This window comes from Ornithorhynchus anatinus, chromosome 21 (assembly GCF_004115215.2).
Source record: "Ornithorhynchus anatinus isolate Pmale09 chromosome 21, mOrnAna1.pri.v4, whole genome shotgun sequence".
Lineage (NCBI taxonomy): Eukaryota > Metazoa > Chordata > Mammalia > Monotremata > Ornithorhynchidae > Ornithorhynchus > Ornithorhynchus anatinus.
Window position 1 is genome coordinate 11,193,020 of NC_041748.1, and position 9,086 is coordinate 11,202,105.

The window sequence follows — 9,086 nt, forward strand, 5'->3', positions numbered from 1 at the left end:
GTCAGAGGTCGTGGGTTCTAATTCCGACTCCGAGTCACTTCACTTCTCTGCGCCTCAGTTACCTCATCGGTAAAATGGGGATTACGACTGTGAGCCCCTTGTGGGACAACCTAACAATCTTACATCTACCCCAGCGCTTAGAAGAGGGCTTTGCACATAGTAAGCCCTTAATAAATAAGTACCGTCATTATCAACAGAGCACTGTACTGTTCAGTTGAGAGAGAGAGAGAGCGGTAGTTGGTAGGCATGATCCTTCCCCGTGAGGAACTCACAGTCTAGAAGGGAAAACACAAGAGAAGCAGCGTGTCTCAGTGGAAAGAGCACGGGCTTTGGAGTCAGAGGTCATGGGTTCGACTCCCGGCTCTGCCACTTGTCAGCTGTGTGACTGTGGGCAAGTCACTTAACTTCTCTGTGCCTCAGTTCCCTCATCTGTAAAATGGGGATTAAGACTGTGAGCCCCATGTGGGACAACTGATTCCCCTATGTCTAACCCAGCGCTTAGAACAGTGCTCTGCACATAGTAAGCGCTTAACAAATACCAATGTTATTATTAAAATGATTCACAGCAGTGATGTCATAGGGATATGACCCTATGTGCTGCAGGATGTGTATGTGCCACGGGAGTGGGGTTGAGGTATCAAAGTGTTTAGGGGATATGGACTTAAGTACATAGATGAGGCAGAAGGGGTAGAATGCTGGGGAGGCAAGAGGTCAGGGAGGGCTTCCTAGAGGAGATGGAATTTTAACAGGGCTTAGAAGATGGGGAAGCGTGGTTGGTTGGTTTGGGTATTAAGGGGGAGGGAGTTCCAGGCAGGAGGAAGGGCATGAGCAAGAAATTAATTGTTAAGTTGGTATTTGTTAAGCACTTACTATGGGCACAGCACTGTTCTAAGCGCTGGGGGAGATACAGGGTCATCAGGTTGTCCCACCTGAGGCTCACAGTTAATCCCCATTTTCCAGATGAGGTCACTGAGGCCCAGAGAAGGGAAGTGACTTGCCCACAGACACCCAGCTGCCAGGTGGCAGGTCTGGGATTCAAACCCATGTCCTCTGACTCTCAAGCCCGGGCTCTTTCCACTGAGCCACGCTGCTTCTCTATTGAAATAGCGTGAACTTGACAGCAAGGGGGAATTTTCTCAACTCCTTTCCTCCACCACACTCCTTGAGCCCCTGCAATCTGGCTTTTGCCTCTAACCCACCCCGTAATGGACCTCGCTAAGGTCACCAGTGACCTAGCCAAATCCAATTGCTCGTACTCCATCCTAACCCGCTTTGATATCTCAGCGCCGCCTTCCTAATGCGGACCACCCCCTTCTCCTGGAAACTCTATCTTTGGCTTCACTGACAAGTGCCCTACCCTGGTTCTCCTCCTGTCTGGCTGGTGCCTTTTCAGTCTTTTTCATCGGTATTTCAGGGTGGGAGGTTGAGATGCGTGAGTGGGGTTCCCTTCAATTCTTCATCTTCACCCACCCCCTCGAGAACTCAATCATCGCTCCCACGCCTTCAACCACCATCTTTACACAGATGAAATCTCCCTCTCCTCTACAGTCTTGCATTTCAATAGTATTTATTGAGCGCTTACTATGTGCAGAGCACTGTACTAAGCGCTCGGAATGTACAAATCGGTAACAGACAGAGACAGTCCCTGCCCTTTGACGGGCTTACAGTCTAATCCGGGGAGACGGACAGACAAGAATAGCAATAAATAGAATCGAGGGGATGAACATCTCATTAAAACAATAGCGAATAAATAGAATCAAGGTGATGTATATCTCATCAACAAAATAACAAAGTATTATAGGCATTTCTGCCTAAAGGACGTCTCTTGGATGTCCCACTGACACCTCAAACTTAACACGTCCAGAAGAGAACTCCTCCTCTTCCCAACCAAACCCTCCTCTGACTTTTCCTATCACCGTAGACGCCACCACCATCCTCCCTGTCGCACAAGACTGTAGCCTTGGCATTATCCTCGATTCATCTCTCTCACTCTGCCTCTGCCACTTGCCTGCTGGGTGACCTTGGGCAAGTCGCTTCACTTCTCTCTGGCTCAGTTGCCTCATCTGTAAAAACGGCCATTAAAAGATTGTGAGGCCCACTTAGGACACGGACTGCGTCCACGCTGTTTAATTTGAATTTAAGAGCCCGGGCTTGGGAGTCAGAGAGCATGGGTTCAAATCCCGGCTCCGCCACTTGTCAGCTGTGTGACTTTGGGCAAGTCATTTCACTTCTCTTTGCCTCAGTTTCCTCATCTGTAAGATGGGGATTAAGACTGTGAGCCTCACGTGGGACAACCTGATCACCTCGTATCCCCATGACGTCATGAATTCCTGCCAGTTTTACCTTGACATCTCTAGTATCTGCTCTTCTCTCCCCATCCGAAGTGCTACCACGTTGATCCAAGCATTTATGCTATTCCCTCCCGGCCTCCTTGCAGCCTCCTCTCTCTCCCCTCTCCGGTCCAAACTTCTCTCTGCTCCCCGGATCATTTTTTCTGAAATCATCCGCACGTCAGTCTACATCTTCCCACTCCTCCAAAACCTCCGATGGCTGTCCACCCACCTCTGCCTGAAATGACAACTCCTTACCATCAGCTTTAAGGCACTCAATCAGCTCCCTCCCCCCTTACCTCTCTGATCTCCAACTATCACCCACTCTACACATCCCACTCTTCCGTCGCCAACCCATTCCCTGTACCTCAAGCTTGTCTATCCTGTTGGCAGACGCTTGCCCACCTTCTCCCTCTGGCCTGGAACTCCTTCCCCCTTCACTGGAGTAACGTGATGTACTGGAAGGATCACGGGCCTGGGGGTCAGATGACCGGGGTTCTAATACCCACTGTAGTTTTCCTGCTGTGTGTCCTTGGGCAAGTGACTTGGCTTCTCTACCCCTCAGTTTCCTCATCTGTAAAATGGGGAGGCAATGCCTGCTCTCCCTGCCCCTTACAGAGCAGAGACTGTGTCCAACCTGATTAACTTCTATCTACTCCAGCACTTAGAGCAGTGTTTGATGCCTAGTAAGTGCTAAATAATGAGAGTAATAGTAAAAATAATAGACAGGTCACCGGTCTCCCGACCTTTAAAACCCTCCCAAAATCCCATCTCCAAGAGTCCTCTGACTGTTGCGTTTTACTCTCTTAAGCACTTAGTACAGTTTTTGACACAGAGGAAGCAATCAATAAATACCATCGATTAAAATCCCATCTCCAAGTGTCCTTCCCTGACTAAGCCCTCGTTTCCCCTACCCACCCTCCCCTCTGCATCAATCCCAGAGAAGCAGCATGTCCTAGTGGATAGAGTAAGGGCCTGGGAATCAGAAGGTCCTGGGTTCTAATTCCCGACTCTGCCACTTGCCTGCTGGGTGACCTTGGGCGAGTCACTTCACTTCTCTCTGGCTCAGTTGCCTCATTTGTCAAAATGGCAATTAAGTCTGTGAGGCCCACCTAGGACACGGACTGCGTCCACCCTGTCAAGAATTTAAGAGCCCGGGCTTGGGAGTCAGAGATCATGGGTTCAAATCCCGGCTCCGCCACTTGTCAGCTGTGTGACTTTGGGCAAGTCATTTCACTTCTCTTCGCCTCAGTTCCCTCATCTGTAAAATGCGGATTAAGACTGTGAGCCCCACGTGGGACAACCTCATCACCTTGTATCCCCCCAGCGCTTAGAACAGTGCTCTGCACATAGTAAGGCCTTAAATACCATCATTATTATTAATTTACCCCACTGCTTAGTACAGTGCCTGGCACATTGCAAGCGCTTAACAAATACCATTAAAAAAAATCAAGCAAGCAATCATATTTATGGAGCACTTAATGTGTACAGAACACTGTGCTTGGGAGAGTAGACTATCAGAGAATCTGCACTTGCATCCTCTGCCAGGGAATGCCAGGGGTTTCCAAGGAGTTTCCCAGGCTCAAGTGCCAACTCTCGGGGTAGAAAAGTGAAAATAAAACTAATTCCCCTCCCCTTCTCCCTGTTCTTCCCCTTCCCTGGTTCATTCCTCCCCCACCCGCGTTTTTCAGCCTTGGGCTGAAGGACGGATATGGGGAAAAGTTCACCTGGAGGGAAGGGAGAGGAGAAGAGAGGAGGAGCAGTGGATTTAGAGGAGCAACAGGGCCTAGGAGTCAGAGGGTCATGAGGCTCTAATCACGGCTCTGCCAAATGTCTGCTGTGTGACCTTGGGCCAGGCACTTCACTTCTCTGGGCCTCAGGAACCTCATCCGTAAAATGGGGATTGAGACTGTGAGCTGGGGTAGGTACAAGAGATAAGGTGCCACATGGGTCTCACAGTCTACGTAGGAGAGAGAACAGGGATCCCCATTTTGCAGATGAGGGGGACAGAGAAGTGAAGTGACTTACCCAGGGTCGCACAACGGACAACTGGCGGGGCCAAGATCAGAACCGAGATCCTCTGCCTCCCAGGCTCGTGCTCTTTCCGCTAAGCCACGCTGCCTCTCAGTAATAACAGAAATGCCAGTAGGGATCACAGTGGCCCGGAAACACCAGAGACCTTGACAAGTGCAAACACAGTTGGAAAAGGTCAGCTGAGAAAGCAACTTTTATCTGACTTCCAAGAAAAACAGATGTCAAACTCATGCGGGGCCGAGCCAGTTTGGAAAAAAAGGATTAGGTCAGATTATTTAGACATCATGTTCGGTCAGCCAAGGATCTGGAGGAGCTGTAGAAAATCGGGCTTATCACAAACCCTCGCCCAAATAGGAAGTGACAAATTTTTACAGAACAGAAACAGAGACGCCTGACTCCCAGGCTGTTCTGAACCAGTGCTTCCGCTCATGATCTGAAAACAAGAGCACAGACTCAACAACTCAACAAAAATCCTGCAACAGAACCATGTTTCTGGAGAGCACACACCAAAAGTTCTCAACTTTTCGCGTTTGACAGCAATTCTGAACACCAAATAACATCAGTTTTCAATAATTCCCACGAAGTTCTGGCCTAGTCCCTTACGGTATGAATAGCCCCTTTAATAAACGTTACAGTCCAAAAAGAATGCCGCTCTGAGAGGCATCACCACCCCAGACCTGCCCTAGGATCAGTGGAAACCTGAGTTGGCCCTGCAATTCCCTGTTCCAGGCTCACTTGCCCTCTACGGTGATGGGAAAGTCCAGGAGAGGACAGGGCTTGGGTGGGGAAGAGAAGGAGCTCTGTTTTGGACGTGTTAAATTCGAGCTGACGGGAGGACATCCAAGTAGAGATGTCCCAATCCCCCCTCCTCCTGCCCCTGCTTCAACTCTCCCTTCTTTCCCAGCAGTATCTCAAGAAGCAATCACCTTCCTCCTCTCAAAATCCACCTCCTCCACCTCTGACCCCTTGGAACCTTATCAAAGCAGTTGGCCCCCTCCATCCTTCCCTCCCAGACCACCGTCTTCAACTCTCCGCTCTCCAGTGTCGTCTTCCCCACTGCTTTCACGTTCCATGTCTCCCCTGTCCTAAAAAAACCCTCCCTTGACCCCATGGCTCCTTCCCGTTATTGCCCCAACTCTCTCCAACCATTCCTCTTCAAACTCCTTGAGGGAGTTGTCTCCACCCGCTGCCTCAGGTTCCTCTCCTTCAGTTCTCTCCTTGTCCTCCTCCAATATGGCCTCTGGCCCCTTCACTCCACAGAAAGCGCCCTCTCAGAGGTCACGAGTGATCTCCTTTTTGTCAAATCCAACGGCTTCTGACTCCATCCTAATCCTAGGACCTCTCAGCTGCCCTAGTCACTGTCCACCGCCCCCTTCTCCTGGAAACATTATCCAATCTTGGCTCCACTGACACTGTCCTCTCCTGCTTCTCATCTCCCTAGCTGCTCATTCTCAATCTCTTTCATAGGTTCTTCCTGTCTCCCGCCCCCTAACTCTGGGCGTCACTCCAGGCTCAGTTCTGCGGCTCCTATTCTCCATCTGCACCCACTCCCTTGGAGAACTCATTCGCTCCCACGGCTTCAACTACAACCTCTATGCGGGTGATACCTACATCTCCACCTCCAGCCCTGATCCCTCTCCCTCTTGGCAATTTCACTTTCTTTCCTGCCTTCAGGACCTCTCTGCTTGGATGTCCCCCGTCACCTCAGATTTAACATGTCTGAAACAGAACTCCTTACCTTCCCATACCAATCCTATCCAACCCATGACTTTTCCATCACTGTAGACGGCACCACCGTCCTTCCTCTCTCACAAGCGCATAACCCTGGTATTATCCCCGCCTCATCTCTCTCCTTCAACCCACATATTCAATGTCAAAATGGAGTCGGTTCTATCTTCACAACAGTGCTAAAAAAGCTCTGCAGCAGGGTCCTTCCCGATGACACCTTTGAAACTTGCTCCTCTTCCCTCTGTGGATTTACGAACTATCACCCCATCCATCTGCCCCCCAATCCTCTACTCCATGCCGATTTACCTCTGGTTTGCAGAATTCCCACACTGGGGAATCTTTTGGGGTGGAGCGGTCTCAGAGAGCGGCAGCTCCACGGAGTTGGCAGGTTCTTTTCACGGGGAAATCGACCACCCTGTCCAGGGCTACGTCTCCGACCTCCTCTGGCTTAGTGGAATGGTGGTGGACCCAGTGGCAGTTTGGAAGTCCGCCTTTGGATTTTGAAGAGTCTTGACCACGGGAACTTTGGAGCGGTCCTTCTGCTTCCTTCCCTTCATTGGCGGTGGTTTCTCCTTGGAGCATGGGGTTTGACACTCGAGTCGAGGATTGGAAGTTGTGGAGATGGAGGATCAAGGGGTAAAGAAGGTTATTAGCAGAGGTGGGTGAGGACACAACCTAGCTTCGGTAGGGCTTGAAGGGCTAGTGCCAGAAATCAGAGGTGTTATTTATTGGAAGGGCCCACGTCCATTCACATAAATGGAAGTTTACGTGTCATGAAAGGATATTAAGAAACGCTTCGTTAAATGGGAGTCGGCAGGGGGAGTGGGTCACGCAGGTTTGAGGGAAAAAGTAACATTTGGGAGGTGGAGAAGAGGGAAAAGTGAATTTCCCCCAAATTTTCATCAGATTAAGACAACTGACTAGCAACCATGTAGATTGAAACATTTTAGGATGGCAATAATCGACCAATGGTATTTACTGAGACCTTACTATAAAACAATAATAACTGTGGTCCTTGTTGAGCGCTTACTCTGTGTCAAGCACTGTACTGAGCCCTGGGAGTAATAATAATAATAATCTTATTATTATAAGATAATCAGGTCCCACAGGGGATCACAATCTACTTAGAAAGGAGAACAGGTACTGAATCCCCTTTTTATAGATGAGGGAACTGGGGCCCAGAGGAATTAAGTGATCGGCCCAAGGTCACACAGAAGACAAACGGTGGGGCAGGTATTGGAACAAGGGTCCTGTGACTCCCAGGAATGTTCACTTTCCACTAGGCCATGCCGCTTCTTTACTTCTATTTGCAGAGCACTGTACTAACCGCTTGGGAGAGTACAATACGACAGAGTTAGCAGACAATCATCAGCAAAATCAGTAGTAAAATGACCTCTGAAAAGTTTGCTTAGATATCCGTTTTCGTGGATTTCAAAAGCATGTCTCTCAACATTGTGACACGCATGCAGGTCATCCATTGTCCTGCCACTGACATGATATACGTTATTCATCATTTCTCGTGCTTCTAATAATAATGTTGGCATTTGTTAAGTGCTTACTATGTGCAGAGCACTGTTCTAAGCGCTGGGGTACACATTAAGCACTGTGGTAGACACAAGCGAATCAGGTTGTCCCACGTGGGGCTCACAGTCTTCATCCCCATTTTACAGATGAGGTAACTGAGGCACAGAGAAGTGAAGTGACTTGCCTACAGTCACACAGCTGACAAGTGGCAGAGCTGGGATTCGAACCCATGACCTCTGACTCCTAAGCCCGTGCTCTTTCCACTGAGCCACGCTGCTTCTCTCGAAGCTCTACATACAACTGGAATGGAAAAGCAATCGCTTCATCATGTTCTTCTGGCCAATTTTGAACACTCTCGATGACACCCGTCTACTCATCACACACACACAAATACACACGTCAACATTCGCATAATCTTGAAAATCCTAAAAAGAGTGAAGGTGACATCTAACACAACTCCATCCTTCAGGGTCACGTAGCTCTTTGTTGAAATCAGACTCTTGGAAGTCTGAGGCCAGTTTGGAGTCCAAGTCGATCGATCGATCCTATTTGATTACTTACTGTGCTTGTCTTATGCTGTCGAGTCGTTTCCGACCCATTGCGACCTCGGGTACGTACCTCTCCCAGAACGCTCCACCTCCGTCTGCAATTGTGTATCCAGAGTGTTTTCGTGGTCAAAAAAACCAGAAGTGGCTTACCACTGCCTTCTTCCGCGAGTCTCCGCCCTCGACTCTCTTCCGTGCCGCTGCTGCCCAGCACAGGGGAATTTTGACTTGTAGCAGATGGCCTTCCACTTGCTAGCCACTAGCCAAGCTAGGAATGGAACGGGTAGGCCTCTGCTTGACTCTCCCTCCCGTAGCCAAGACTGGTAGAGGTCTGGAAACTCTCCAGGTGCTATCCTGAAAAGGGTACTTACTGTGTACAGAGCACTAAACTAGGAAACTGGGAAAGTATGCTCTAATAAAGTTGGAAGACACGTTCCCGGCCCACAAGGAGCTTAAAGTCTAGAGGGGGAGACACATGTTAAAATAAATTACAGGTGTGTACATAAGCTCTGTGGGGCTGAGGGCAGAATGAATAAAGGGTACAAATCCATGCACAAGGGTGAGACAGAGGGAAAGGGAGTAGGGGAAGTAAGGAGGAGGAGGAGATGTGAATTTAATAATGGCCTAGTGGAAAGAGCAAGTCCTGGGAGTCGAGAGGACCTAGGTTCTAAACTTAGTTCTCCCACTTGTGGGCTGTGTGACCTTGGGCAGTGATGCTTTACTACTCTGTGCCTCAGTTTCCTTATCTGTAAATTGGCGATTAAATCCTCCTTCCTCTGCTTTACACCGTGGGCCCGTTGTGGGGCAGGGAGTGTTATCTTGCATCTATTCTAGTGCATACTACAGTGCCCAACACAGAGTAAATGCTTAACAAGAATCAGACAGCTCGGAAGGTGGGGAGAGAGGTCGGTCAGATACAAAGCGG

General features: G+C 49.3%; 1 non-coding gene across 1 annotated transcript; it reads right to left on the minus strand.

The window, feature by feature from the left end:
• Nucleotides 1-8,387: 8,387 nt before the first annotated feature.
• On the minus strand, nucleotides 8,388-8,525 carry LOC114806206. The gene has a single exon (XR_003754242.1). It is a non-coding gene; the product is annotated as a small nucleolar RNA SNORA7 (small nucleolar RNA).
• Nucleotides 8,526-9,086: the final 561 nt, after the last annotated feature.